Source organism: Ictalurus furcatus, chromosome 24, assembly GCF_023375685.1.
Source record: "Ictalurus furcatus strain D&B chromosome 24, Billie_1.0, whole genome shotgun sequence".
Classification (NCBI taxonomy): domain Eukaryota; kingdom Metazoa; phylum Chordata; class Actinopteri; order Siluriformes; family Ictaluridae; genus Ictalurus; species Ictalurus furcatus.
The window spans coordinates 1156895-1172192 of record NC_071278.1 but is presented as its reverse complement, the minus strand read 5'-3'; the positions used below and the strand labels follow the sequence as shown (position 1 = coordinate 1172192).

Below are 15298 nucleotides of genomic sequence, written 5' to 3'. Positions count from 1 at the left end.
TGTACAGGAGACGCCCAGCCAATCTGACAGAGTTCAAATGCTTTTCTAAAGAAGAACGGAAAATTACTCCTCAGTGAAGACGCTCCAAACCGATGGACTCTTACCCCAAAATACTGAACACTCAGATCAAATCTAAAGCTGCTTCAGCAGAGTATTAGCTTAGGGGTGTGCAAACTTATGCACCCAGGTTACTGTACATTTTTAATTTTTTATTTTTTCCCCCTAAAACGATTTTTTATTGATTTTCACTTTAATTATCAGGTTAAATGTTCACAGTAAAGGTCGAAAAGGTTCTGACGTGATTTTATCTTAGTTTCATTTTTTTTACATTGCAAAAACCTTCCATTTAACAGGGGTGTGTATACTTTTCAGCGCCACTGAAGATCTTTTTAGACTGAATGAAAATCCTACCAAAGCAAAGACGTCATAGTCCTCTGAAGGGGGCGGGGTTAATAAGGTTTAAATGAGTTTGTAATAATATCACTAAGCAGTGGGTCAGTACATCAGTGTATGATGAAAGTGCGATCTGAACTGTGTGTACCGGTGTTCACTCTGTGAGGAAGCACGGTCGTTTACGCAGGATAAATAATGATGTTAAAATACGCTAAAAGAGATTTCATTATATTACAGTAATTATTAAAACTTTCAACTTTACTTTATTTCCCCGCTCTTCTCACCCGCTGGTGCTGACTTTGCAGATCTCACATGGTACACGGAGTGACAACGCTGCTCGAGATAAGTCGTTAACCTTTTCTTGGGAGCAAATTGAGCAAAGGACAAACACACACACACACACACACACACGGAGCGCTGAGTGTTTGCTCTCACCTCTGACTGAAATAGCCGCCGGCCCCGTGCCTGGCCAGCGCTGGACGGACAGTTAGGTAACACTTAATCAGAGAGAGCTAAAGCTCGGCTTATCTAATGATAGGAGCTTGTGGCTGTGCCTGGACCTGCTGTGCTTTTCTACTCAATAAAGCCACAGCAAGACGGTTCTGTCAGCAGATATCAGCACGACGGTGCACCACAGTGAAGGGAACAGCAATAGCGCTATCATGAACATCAAGCGATAAAAAGATAGTTTGTTTTCTACGTATTTAAACGAGACTTTCTCGATTTAAATACAGAAATGCGGTAAAGCAACGCATCCAATCTGTCTGTATCCATTCCTCAGCCCGAGCGTGTGGTCCGACGTTTCTCCAGTTCCCCGCTCACAACTGTACCTCCTACCTGCAGTTAGCTCCCGTTTAGATTGGAAGATAAACGTATAAGCGTGGTTTCATCTTCTCCTGTGAAAGAGAGGTTTCACCACCGCTCAGTGAATGCGTAGGAAGAGCAATAAAGCTTGGAAGGAAGCATCAGAGATCGCTGGAGTCTCCGGTGAGAGGACGTAGCTAGTACGGTTAGCTCACTGTGCTAATCTGATCTGAGAACAAAGACGAGCACATAACGCTTAAATTACACAATAGATTAGATTTTCACACTGACTGTGTCTTACTGACTTACTGTCTAACACGAAGATTATAGATAGATAGATAGATAGATAGATAGATAGATGGATAGATAGACAGACAGATAGATAGATAGATAGATAGATAGATAGATGGATAGATAGACAGACAGATAGATAGATAGATAGATAGATAGATAGATGGATGGATGGATAGATAGATAGATAGATAGATAGATAGATAGATGGATAGATAGATGGATGGATAGATGGATAGATGGATAGACAGACAGACAGACAGACAGACAGACAGACAGACAGATAGATAGATAGATAGATAGATAGATAGATGGATGGATGGATGGATAGATAGATAGATAGATAGATAGATAGATAGATGGATGGATAGATGGATGGATGGATAGATAGATAGATAGATAGATAGATAGATGGATGGATGGATAGATAGATAGATAGATAGATAGATAGATAGATAGATAGACAGATACTGTTTCTCATCAGAATGTAAATAAGCTCTGGACAGGACAGTGCTGCTTGGTTGTAGATGAACAGATATAATCAAACACGTGACAGTAAAATGTGTGAGACGTGATACGTGTATGTATAGATTTGTGCAGCGGTCCTCATGCTGGTGACCTTTGACCCGGTGAACCCTGTGAGCTGTTCTGCAGGACGTGGTCTCTCACTTGTTTATAAGAATGGGTTTGGGGCTGTTTTATAGACCTTTGGGCTGGAGCTGATTGGTGTATTTTAGGTTTTTGCTTTGTTTTAAACAGACACTGGTCTGATTTCATCCCATTACTGATTCATTTCATCCCGTAGCCGGATTAAGCTCTGTGTATCCCTGTGCATGCAAATTATGCAAAATACTAGTGTCAGGATCATATCTCATGGCACTGCATTCACGTCAACGTCATGCACTGGTGTGTAAATGTGTGTGGGGTGTGTAATGGGTGCAGACCCCATCCTCTCTCTCTCTCACACTCTCTCTCTCTCTCTCTCTCTCTCTCACACACACTCTCTCTCTCTCTCTCTCTCTCTCTCTCTCTCTCTGTCTCTCTCTCTCTCACACACACACACACACACACACAGGTGCTTGTGATTTAATGCTAATGACAGGAGGCTTTCATGACTTTAATCTGCTTAAATAAAGCATGGCTTCCAATGTGAGAGGACACCTGCTCTTACACCCTGTCTGCCTGCTCATTTCGGGATATTAAATACACCTCCATCTTTTCAATAAAGAAAGAAATAAACATGTTCAGTTGCTAATACCGCTCATGCTAGCTCTACTGCTACTATTACTACATTATTAGTGTGAATAGCTGCTGGAACAGAAAGCTGTGCAGTTTGGTTGTATGTTTATTGACAGTTTTCAGTCTTTTCTGTAACAGTAGTTCAGTGGTTTTAATGAAGCACAAAAGTTGTCGATTTTTTATTTACGGACAGAACAAGAAAAATGACAGGAAGTGCGCGCTGAAAGAGATCGGCACGCGCAGTGCCTGCTGAGTAGTCGTTGCCGGGGCAACCGCGTTGCGGCTCTGATAGGCCTTTTCAGCGAAGTCACGTGACCGGCGGCTTTGACGTCACCAGTGTTTCGGAGCTGAGAGCCGAGCCGAGCGCGCGCACTGACTGTCAGTCTGCGGAGTTTGGAGTGGCGGCTGGCTCTCTGTCTCTCTCTCTCTCTCTCTCTCTCTCTCTCTCTCTCTCTCTCTTTCACTCTCTCTCTCTCTCTCTGCCTCTCTCTATCTCTCTATCACTCACACACACACACATGCGCGTGTGTGTACTGCCAGCGCGTCTCCAGGTTATGGACATCTAAAAGATCAGAAATCATCAGCTGTCCATCTACATTTCCTGAGGTGAGTTTATGTCTGAAATAACAGCTTTATGCACCCTACCTTGTGCACTATAGAGGGGCTAAAATAGCAACTTAATGCACCCTTCATTAGGTGGTCATCTTTCATATAAGTGCATTGAGTAGGCTTCTAAGTAGACGTCTGCACACCATGTAGCGCACTTGATGACTAATAGGGAGCTGTTCTGCTGTCAGGTCTGTGTTCCTTATATAGAAGGTTTAAGATAACAGGTGCTGCACTCTATTTAGTGCACTATTTGGGTTTTTGCTCCATAAACCATAATAAAATTAACAGCTTCTAAAAACTGTTTAGTACAGTAGATGTTTTAGTGATGTACTCGCTTATTAAGTGCACTACAGGTTTAACAATAAAGCAGATGGTTAGGGGTTATAATTCTGATGTGCTTGAATTCAAAACTTAAAAGTAAAGTGTGGAGTATACAGTGTGGTGTATACAGTGTGGAGTATACAGAGTGGAATATACAGTGTGCAGCGGACAGTGTGGAATATACAGTGGGGAGTATACAGTGTGCAGCAGACAGTGTGCAGCAGACATTGTGGAGTATACAGTGTGGAATATACAGTGTGGAGTGGACAGTGTGGAGTATACAGTGTGGAATATACAGTGTGGAATATACAGTGTGGAGTGGACAGTGTGGAGTGGACAGTGTGGAGTATACAGTGTGGAGTGGACAGTGTGGAGTGGACAGTGTGGAGTATACAGTGTGGAGTATACAGTGTGGAGTGGACAGTGTGGAGTGGACAGTGTGGAGTATACAGTGTGGAGTATACAGTGTGGAGTGGACAGTGTGGAGTATACAGTGTGGAGTATACAGTGTGCAGCGGACAGTGTGGAGTATACACTGGGGAGTATACACTGGGGAGTATACAGTGTGGAGTGGACAATGTGGAGTATACAGTGTACAGTGGACAGTGTGGAGTATACAGTGGGGAGTATACAGTGTGGCATGAACAGTGTGGAGTATTCAGTGTGAAGTATACAGTGTGGAATATACTGTGTGGAGTATACAGTGTGGCGTGGACAGTGTGGAGTGGAGAGTGTGGCGTATACAGTGTGCAGCAGACAGTGTGGAGTATACAGTGGGGAGTATACAGTGTGGAATATACAGTGTGGAGTGGACAGTGTGGCGTGGACAGTGTGGAGTATACAGTGTGGAGTATACAGTGGGGAGTATACAGTGGGGAGTATACAGTGTGGCATGAACAGTGTGGAATGGACAGTGTGGAGTATACAGTGTGGAGTGGACAGTGTGGAGTATACAGTGTGGCGTGGACAGTGTGGAATGGACAGTATGGAATGGACAGTGTGGAGTATACAGTGTGGAATATACAGTGTGGAATATACATTGTGGAGTGAGTGGACAGTGTGGGGTGGATAGTGTTAACTGGACAGTGTGGAGTGAGGGGACAGTGTGGAGTGGAGAGTGTGGAGTGAGTGGACAGTGTGGAGTGAGTGGGCAGTGTGGAGTATACATTGTGGAGTGAGTGGACAATGTGGAGTGGACAGTGTGGCGTGAATGGACAGTGTGGGGTATACAGTGTGGAGTGAGGGGACAGTGTGGAATGGACAGTGTAGAGTATACAGTGTGGAGTGAGTGGACAGTGTGGAGTGAGTGGACATTGTGGAGTGGACAGTGTAGAGTGAGTGGACAGTGTGGAGTGGACAATGTGGAGTGAGTGGACAGTGTGGAGTGAGTGGACAATGTGGAGTTGACAATGTGGAGTGGACAGTGTGGAGTGAGGGGACAGTGTGGAGTGGACAATGTGGAGTGGACAGTGTGGAGTGAGGGGACAGTGTGGAGTGGACAATGTGTAGTGAACCGTGTGGAGTGAGTGGACATTGTGGAGTGAGTGGACAGTGTGGAGTGTACAGTGTGGAGTGAACCGTATGGAGTGAGTGGACAGTGTGGAGTGGACAGTGTGGAGTGAGTGGACAGTGTGGAGTGGACTGTGTGGAGTGAGTGGACAGTGTGGAGTGGACAGTGTGGAGTGAGTGGACAGTGTGGAGTGGACAGTGTGGAGTGAGGGGACAGTGTGGAATGGACTGTGTGGAGTGAGTGGACAGTGTGGAGTGGACAGTGTGGAGTGAGTGGACAGTGTGGAATGGACAGTGTGGAGTGGACTGTGTGGAGTGAGGGGACAATGTGGGGTGAGGGGACAGTGTGGAGTGGACTCTGTGGAGTGAGGGGACAGTGTGGAGTGGAGTGAGGGGACAGTGTGGAGTGGACTGTGTGGAGTGAGTGGACAGTGGAGTGGACAGTGTGGAGTGAGGGGACAGTGTGGAGTGGACAGTGTGGAGTGAGTGGACAGTGTGGAGTGGACTGTGTGGAGTGGACTGTGTGGAGTGAGGGGACAGTGTGGAGTAAGGGGACAGTGTAGAGTAAGGGGACAGTGTGGAGTGAGGGGACAGTGTGGGGTGGACAGTGTGGAGTGAGGGGACAGTGTGGAGTAAGGGGACAGTATGGAGTGGACAGTGTGGAGTAAGGGGACAGTGTGGAGTGGACAGTGTGGAGTGAGGGGACAGTGTGGAGTGGACAGTGTGGAGTGAGGGGACAGTGTGGAGTGAGGGGACAGTGTGGGGTGGACAGTGTGGAGTGAGGGGACAGTGTGGAGTAAGGGGACAGTGTGGAGTGAGGGGACAGTGTGGAGTGGACAGTGTGGAGTAAGGGGACAGTGTGTAGTGGACAGTGTGGATTGGACAGTGTGGAGTGAGGGAACAGTGCGGGGTAAGGGGACAGTGTGGAGTAGACAGTGTGGAGTAAGGGGACAGTGTGGAGTGGACAGTGTGGAGTAAGGGGACAGAGGAGTGGACAGTGTGGAGGAAGAGGACAGTGTGGAGTGGACAGTGTGGAGGAAGGGGACAGTGTGGAGTGGACAGTGTTGAGTGAGTGGACAGTTGGAGTGGACAGTGTGGAGTGAGGGGACAGTGTGGAGTGGACAGTGTGGAGTGAGTGGACAGTGGAGTGGACAGTGTGGAGTGAGGGGACAGTGTGGAGTGGACAGTATGGAGTGAGTGGACAGTTGGAGTGGACAGTGTGGAGTGAGGGGACAGTGTGGAGTGGACAGTGTGGAGTGAGTGGACAGTGGAGTGGACAGTGTGGAGTGGACAGTGTGGAGTGAGGGGACAGTTGGAGTGGACAGTGTGGAGTGAGGGGACAGTGTGGAGTGGACAGTGTGGAGTGGACAGTGTGGAATGAGGGGACAGTGTGGAGTGGACAGTGTGGAGTGAGGGGACAGTGTGGAGTGGACAGTGTGGAGTGAGGGGACAGTGTGGAGTGAGGGGACAGTTGGAGTGGACAGTGTGGAGTGAGGGGACAGTGTGGAGTGGACAGTGTGGAGTGAGGGGACAGTGTGGAGTGAGTGGACAGTGTGGAGTGGACAGTGTGGAATGAGGGGACAGTGTGGAGTGGACAGTGTGGAGTGAGGGGACAGTGTGGAGTGGACAGTGTGGAGTGAGGGGACAGTTGGAGTGGACAGTGTGGAGTGAGTGGACAGTGTGGAATGAGGGGACAGTGTGGAGTGGACAGTGTGGAGTGAGGGGACAGTTGGAGTGGACAGTGTGGAATGAGGGGACAGTGTGGAGTGGAGTGAGGGGACAGTGTGGAGTGGACAGTGTGGAGTGAGGGGACAGTTGGAGTGTGGAGTGAGGGGACAGTGTGGAGTGACAGTGTGGAGTGAGGGGACAGTGTGGAGTGAGGGGACAGTGTGGAGTGGACAGTGTGGAGTGAGGGGACAGTGTGGAGTGGACAGTGTGGAGTGAGGGGACAGTGTGGAGTGAGTGGACAGTGTGGAGTGGACAGTGTGGAATGAGGGGACAGTGTGGTGTGGACAGTGTGGAGTGAGGGGACAGTTGGAGTGGACAGTGTGGAGTGAGGGGACAGTGTGGAGTGAGGGGACAGTTGGAGTGGACAGTGTGGAGTGAGTGGACAGTGTGGAGTGGACAGTGTGGAGTGGACAGTGTGGAGTGAGGGGACAGTTGGAGTGGACAGTGTGGAGTGAGTGGACAGTTGGAGTGGACAGTGTGGAGTGACGGGACAGTGTGGAGTGGACAGTGTGGAGTGGACAGTGTGGAGTGAGGGGACAGTTGGAGTGGACAGTGTGGAATGAGGGGACAGTGTGGAGTGGACAGTGTGGAGTGAGGGGACAGTTGGAGTGGACAGTGTGGAATGAGGGGACAGTGTGGAGTGGAGTGAGGGGACAGTGTGGAGTGGACAGTGTGGAGTGAGGGGACAGTTGGAGTGGACAGTGTGGAGTGAGGGGACAGTGTGGAGTGGACAGTGTGGAGTGAGGGGACAGTGTGGAGTGAGGGGACAGTGTGGAGTGGACAGTGTGGAGTGAGGGGACAGTGTGGAGTGGACAGTGTGGAGTGAGGGGACAGTGTGGAGTGAGTGGACAGTGTGGAGTGGACAGTGTGGAATGAGGGGACAGTGTGGAGTGGACAGTGTGGAGTGAGGGGACAGTTGGAGTGGACAGTGTGGAGTGAGGGGACAGTGTGGAGTGGACAGTGTGGAGTGAGGGGACAGTTGGAGTGGACAGTGTGGAGTGAGTGGACAGTGTGGAGTGAGGGGACAGTGTGGAGTGGACAGTGTGGAGTGGACAGTGTGGAGTGAGGGGACAGTTGGAGTGGACAGTGTGGAGTGAGTGGACAGTTGGAGTGGACAGTGTGGAGTGACGGGACAGTGTGGAGTGGACAGTGTGGAGTGAGGGGACAGTTGGAGTGGACAGTGTGGAGTGAGGGGACAGTGTGGAGTGGACAGTGTGGAGTGGACAGTGTGGAGTGGACAGTGTGGAGTGAGGGGACAGTGTGGAGTGACGGGACAGTGTGGAGTGAGGGGACAGTGTGGAGTGGACAGTGTGGAGTGGACAGTGTGGAGTGAGGGGACAGTTGGAGTGGACAGTGTGGAGTGAGGGGACAGTGTGGAGTGGACAGTGTGGAGTGGACAGTGTGGAGTGAGGGGACAGTTGGAGTGGACAGTGTGGAGTGAGGGGACAGTGTGGAGTGGACAGTGTGGAGTGAGGGGACAGTTGGAGTGGACAGTGTGGAGTGAGGGGACAGTGTGGAGTGGACAGTGTGGAGTGAGGGGACAGTTGGAGTGGACAGTGTGGAGTGAGGGAACAGTGTGGAGTGGACAGTGTGGAGTGAGGGGACAGTTGGAGTGGACAGTGTGGAGTGAGTGGACAGTGTGGAGTGGACAGTGTGGAGTGAGGGGACAGTGTGGAGTGGACAGTGTGGAGTGGACAGTGTGGAGTGAGGGGACAGTTGGAGTGGACAGTTGGAGTGGACAGTGTGGAGTGACGGGACAGTGTGGAGTGGACAGTGTGGAGTGGACAGTGTGGAGTGAGGGGACAGTTGGAGTGGACAGTGTGGAGTGAGGGGACAGTGTGGAGTGGACAGTGTGGAGTGGACAGTGTGGAGTGGACAGTGTGGAGTGAGGGGACAGTTGGAGTGGACAGTGTGGAGTGACGGGACAGTGTGGAGTGAGGGGACAGTGTGGAGTGGACAGTGTGGAGTGAGGGGACAGTTGGAGTGGACAGTGTGGAGTGAGGGGACAGTGTGGAGTGGACAGTGTGGAGTGGACAGTGTGGAGTGGACAGTGTGGAGTGAGGGGACAGTTGGAGTGGACAGTGTGGAGTGGACAGTGTGGAGTGAGGGGACAGTGTGGAGTGGACAGTGTGGAGTGGACAGTTGGAGTGAGGGGACAGTTGGAGTGGACAGTGTGGAGTGAGTGGACAGTTGGAGTGGACAGTGTGGAATGAGGGGACAGTGTGGAGTGGACAGTGTGGAGTGAGGGGACAGTTGGAGTGGACAGTGTGGAGTGAGGGGACAGTTGGAGTGGACAGTGTGGAGTGAGGGGACAGTTGGAGTGGACAGTGTGTAGTGAGTGGACAGTTGGAGTGGACAGTGTGGAATGAGGGGACAGTGTGGGGATGATGTTATGAGTACTATTGGTTTGTTTAATTCTCAGTTAAAGATCAGTAATTTATTTAATATGTAGTATATTTTACTGGTTAGTTCTGGGGTTCAATCCGGAGCCCGTATGTTCCCTTGTGTCTCATTGGGTTTTATCTGGGTTCTCTGGTTTCTTCCTAATGTCCAAAAAACACGTCTAGCTGGTGGATTGGCTACTCTACCTTACCTTTGTACGCAACTCCTCGAGTGATTCACGTGCGTTTGTAGACAACTCCTCAAGTGGGTCACGAATATTCGTTTAAGACTCCTCCAGTGATTCGGACATATTTGTAAGTGACTCCCGACGTACTTTACTTACATTTGTAAGTGACTCCTCAAGTGATTCACTTTAATTTTTAAACGACTCCTTAGGTGCTGCATTTAAAATTGCAAACAACACCTTGAGAAATTCAGATGAATTTCCCTAATGACTCCTCCAGTGATTCACTCACATTTCTAAATCCCCCTTTGAGTGATTCATGGACATGTGTAAGTGACTCAAATGATTCATTTATTGACTCTGTTTGTAAGCGACTTCTTAAATGATTTGCTTATATTCGTAAACAACATGTGTGATTCATTTATAGTAATTTGTAAACGAATCTTCATGTTATTCGCTTATAATATGCCGACGGCTCGTCCAGTGACTCACTTGTATCTCTAAGCCACACCTTCTTTCATTTACGTTTGTAGCGATTCCTCGTGTGATTCAAATGATTCAGTTAATTTTATAAACGAATCCTTGAGTGTTTCACTTCCATTTGTTAATGGCTCCTCAATTGATTTGCTTACACTTGTAAGGAACACCTCGCGTGATTTACATTTGTCCGTGACTCCTCAAGTGGGCCAAATGATTCACTTACCATTGTAAATGCCTCCTGGAGTGATTTATCTCGGGAGGTCAAATGTGCCGTCTGCTCACGGAACTATTTTGATTGGAGTGATTGTGTGTGCTGTATTTCTGCTGTATTTTATTTATTTAGATCGATATCTGTGCAGTAGCATTGTCTCATTCACTGGAACTTCAAATAAAACATCAAACAGTTCAGTCTCTTCCAGTGAAATGTTAATACACTCGGGTGTTCAGTGTTTAGTATTTTCTGTATAACAGGTTCTGGTTAAATTCGCTGTAAAAGATCATCACCCGTGAACAAGGCTCGGTTTACAGGAAGTCGCTCGGCCTCGTTCAGACAGAGAGAGAGCGAGAGGTTGCGAGCGAATGCGGGAGTGTGTTTAAGGCTGCAGCGATTTCCTTGTTTATAATCGAGCTGCAAAAACTGCAGCTTTTTTTAGGGGATGGCGTGCTACATGAGAGCGGTATACACACGGCGTTTGTGTAGTCAATCAAACATAATCCACTGCAAATGAGTTATGAATGAATTATGAAACAATGAGGACAACAATCAGCGCTTAATTACTTTATTTATTACAGAACACAAAAAATACATAAATAGTCACAATCCCATTATTTAGTTTGTTTACGTTATGTAAAAACTGAGAAACTACGGTAGCACGTGGGTGTTTCAGGCAAAGTTCACTGTGATTATATTATAGCGCTGTGAAAAAGTATTTGCCCCATACTGATTTCTTCTGTTTTTGCGTATATATCTCATTGTCATGTCACGGCAAACTTGCGACTCCGTTTCCCAGAATGCACCGCAAGCTACAAACATGGCCGACGACTACAACTCCCAAAAATACACACAGATATGTCACCTTCTCCTGAGGACTAATGACACACACCTGTTCCCAATCACACCACACTATATAAGAGACTGATCAGTCACTGTCTTCACGTGCGAAGTAATACGCTCAGTTATCTTGGTCTCTGTCGTTTACCAAGCCTTGCTATCGTGTTGTTATTCTGGTTATAATTCTGTTTTTGTCCTTGACGTTGATTTCTGCCTCACCTGCTCTAGCCTGTTTACCTGATCGCCTGACTGCTGCCTGTCTTTGTTGTTGTTTTTGCCTTACCCTCTGGATTACCTGCTCTCCTGTAAAGCTCTTAACAGTGATCGTATCCGTCCTCAACCCTCATTACGTGACACGCGTACTAAATAGTTTTAGATCTTCAAACGAAATACAACATAAAACAAAGGCTGAGTAAACACACAATACAGTTAAAAAAAATTTTTTCACTGAAGCAAAAACAAAAAGCTATCCAATACCTATCACCAATGTGAAAAATTAATTGCCCCCTTAAACTTAAAATCCGGTTGTGCCAGCTTCAGCAGCAATAACTGCAACCAAATGCTTCCGATAACTGGAGATCAGTCTCTCACTACTTCTAGGACTAGGATTTACTCCTGTGCTTTGGATCGTTGTCTTGCTGCATAATCCAGTTGCGCTCGAGTTTCAACTTACAGACTGAAGACCGGACATTCTCCTTTAGGATTTTCTGGTAGAGAGCAGAATTCATGTTTCCCTCAATTACTGCAAGTTGCCCAGGCCCTGAAGGAACAAAGCATCCCCACACCATCACACTTCCTCCACCATGCTTGACCATAGGCAGGGTTGGGAGGGTTACTTTAAAAATGTATTCCGTTGCAGTTACAAATTAATTACCATAAAAAATGTAATTAGTATCGGGACCCCTGTCTTCCAAACAGTTCCACTTTCCACTCATCAGTCCACTGAACATTCTCCCAAAAGGTTCGAGGATCATCAAGGTGTGTTCTGGTGAAATTCAGACGAGTCTTAATGTTCTTCTGGGTCAGCAGTGGTTTTCACCTCGCCACTCTTCCATGGAGCCGTTTTCCCCCAGTGTCTTTCTGATAGTGGAGTCATGAACAGTGACCTTTATTGATGCAGGAGAGGCCTGTAGGTCCTTTGATGTTGTCCTTGGCTGTTTTCTGACTTCCTGGATGAGTCGTCGCTGTGCTCTTGGAGGAATTTTGGAAGGTCGGACACTTCTGGGAAGGTTCACTACCGTGCAGAGTTTTTCCATGTGGAGATAACGGCTCTCGCTGTGGTTCTTTGGAGTCCCAGAGCCTCTGAAATATCTTTGTAACCCTTCCCAGACTGATGTATTTCAATCACTTTCTTCCTCATCATTTCTGTAATTTCTTTCAGCTTTGCCATAGTGTGTTACTGGGTAAGATCTTTTAACCAACTTCCTGCTGCTGAGAAAGTTCTATTTAAGTGTAGATGTGATTGAGCAGGGTTTGCAGTAATCAGGCCTGGTTGTGTCTCGTCCAGCTGAACCCCGTTATCAATGCACTTTCATAGATTTGGGGAATTAGTAACGGGGGGGGGGGGCAAATACATTTTCACACAAGTCCAGTTAGAATTGGATAACTTTTTTGCTTCAATAAATAACATTATCATTTAAAAACTGTATTTAGTGTTTACTCAGGCTGCTTTGTTTTTATCTTAGATTGAGTTTAAATTTCTGAAACAGTTTAGTACGAGATCTACACAAACACAGAAGAAATCAGGACGGGGGCAAATACTTTTTCACAGCACTGTATATATACAAAGACAAAGAGATAGAGAAAGAAAGGAAGACAGAGAGCGAGCGAGAGAGAAAAAGAGAGAGCAAGAAAGAGAATGTAAGAGATGAGAGAGGGAGTGAAAGATAAACGTTAAAATTCCCTCAGCTACGTGTGTGTGTGTGTGTGTGTGTGTGTGTGTGTGTGCGTGTGCGGGTGAAATGAACACACATCCTGAATGACAGGTGACAGATTGGATGTCAGTTAACACACGTGGAGTTGTGTAAATGATTGTGTGTGAGGCATGTGTGTCTATTCTACACCACATACTACAGCTGCAACAATAAACTGACTGTAACGATGCACGTGTGATAGAATAAACGATATGATAATCTCATGATACAGTGAAGTTACGATACGAAAACTCCCTCTACCGTAATATTAATATGTGTATCATTTATGTTGATATGTATATGGCAGGTTTCTGACACCTAAAGGCTCTCGCGTTTCTTTGCATGTTATATTGTACTGTATATGTTGCATATCTTGATTAATCCGCACTGTACACGGGACTGTGGCTGTAGTGTTTATCCCACTGTCTCTCTCTCCCGCTCACACACACACACACACACACACACACACACTAACGAGAGGACTGAACCCACCCTGCCGTGGCCGTGGTGTTTCTCACACACTCGGAGAGCGGCGGGGATTCATCGGGGTTACAAGCGGCTCGTTTTACCCAGAGCGTGAGATAATTTTAGCCCTGATGGATGGTTTAGCTCTGAGGTTTTGGGTTTAAGAAGCTCGGCCTCTAAAATAGCGACGTCTGATTTGTTTTTTTTTGTGTGTAAAAATAGATGATGTTGAAACTCAGTGACTCAAACATGGAAATACTTTTTCTTTATTTTCGTGATGAAGGGAAACTTCACACAGGACAATTTGTACTTTTTCGGCATGCATTAATAATGAGCTTTACCATACACCACAGTATTTAATGTATAAACTTTATTATCCTGGACGTAAAAACACTATTTGTTTCCATTTCACTTTTTGAAATCACACTCAGCTCAAGTAATCACAAACAGCTCACTAATCACGCTCAAATAATCACAGACAGCTCACTAATCACGCTCAAATAATCACAAACAGCTCACTAATCACACTCAAATAATCACAAACAGCTCACTAATCACACTCAACTCAAATAATCACAAACAGCTCACTAATCACACTCAAATAATCACAAACAGCTCACTAATCACACTCAAATAATCACAAACAGCTCACTAATCACACTCAAATAATCACAAACAGCTCACTAATCACGCTCAAATAATCACAAACAGCTCACTAATCACACTCAAATAATCACAAACAGCTCACTAATCACACTCAAATAATCACAAACAGCTCACTAATCACACTCAAATAATCACAAACAGCTCACTAATCACGCTCAAATAATCACAAACAGCTCACTAATCACACTCAAATAATCACAAACAGCTCACTAATCACGCTCAAATAATCACAAACAGCTCACTAATCACACTCAAATAATCACAAACAGCTCACTAATCACTCAACTCAAATAATCACAAACAGCTCACTAATCACTCAACTCAAATAATCACAAACAGCTCACTAATCACTCAACTCAAATAATCACAAACAGGTCACTAATCACACTCAAATAATCACAAACAGCTCACTAATCACACTCAAATAATCACAAACAGGTCACTAATCACACTCAAATAATCACAAACAGCTCACTAATCACACTCAACTCTAATAATCACAAACAGCTCACTAATCACACTCAACTCAAATAATCACAAACAGCTCACTAATCACACTCAAATAATCACAAACAGCTCACTAATCACACTCAAATAATCACAAACAGCTCACTAATCACACTCAACTCAAATAATCACAAACAGCTCACTAATCACACTCAACTCAAATAATCACAAACAGCTCACTAATCACGCTCAAATAATCACAAACAGCTCACTAATCACACTCAAATAATCACAAACAGCTCACTAATCACACTCAAATAATCACAAACAGCTCACTAATCACGCTCAAATAATCACAAACAGCTCACTAATCACACTCAACTCAAATAATCACAAACAGCTCACTAATCACACTCAAATAATCACAAACAGCTCACTAATCACACTCAAATAATCACAAACAGCTCACTAATCACGCTCAAATAATCACAAACAGCTCACTAATCACACTCAAATAATCACAAACAGCTCACTAATCACACTCAAATAATCACAAACAGCTCACTAATCACACTCAAATAATCACAAACAGCTCACTAATCACTCAACTCAAATAATCACAAACAGCTCACTAATCACTCAACTCAAATAATCACAAACAACTCACTAATCACTCAACTCAAATAATCACAAACAGCTCACTAATCACACTCAAATAATCACAAACAGCTCACTAATCACGCTCAAATAATCACAAACAGCTCACTAATCACACTCAAATAATCACAAACAGCTCATTAATCAGAGGTCGAGACG

At 46.0% G+C, this 15298-nt stretch overlaps 1 protein-coding gene across 1 annotated transcript in view; it reads left to right on the top strand.

Moving 5' to 3' along the window:
- The first annotated feature begins 3019 nt into the window (after nucleotides 1-3019).
- Nucleotides 3020-15298, top strand: part of ncaldb (neurocalcin delta b) — a 29784-nt gene continuing 17505 nt past the window's right edge. Inside the window, exon 1 of the mRNA XM_053612554.1 lies at nucleotides 3020-3333. The gene's annotated coding sequence lies outside the window, so the exon portion shown is untranslated. The remainder of the gene's footprint in view (nucleotides 3334-15298) is intronic.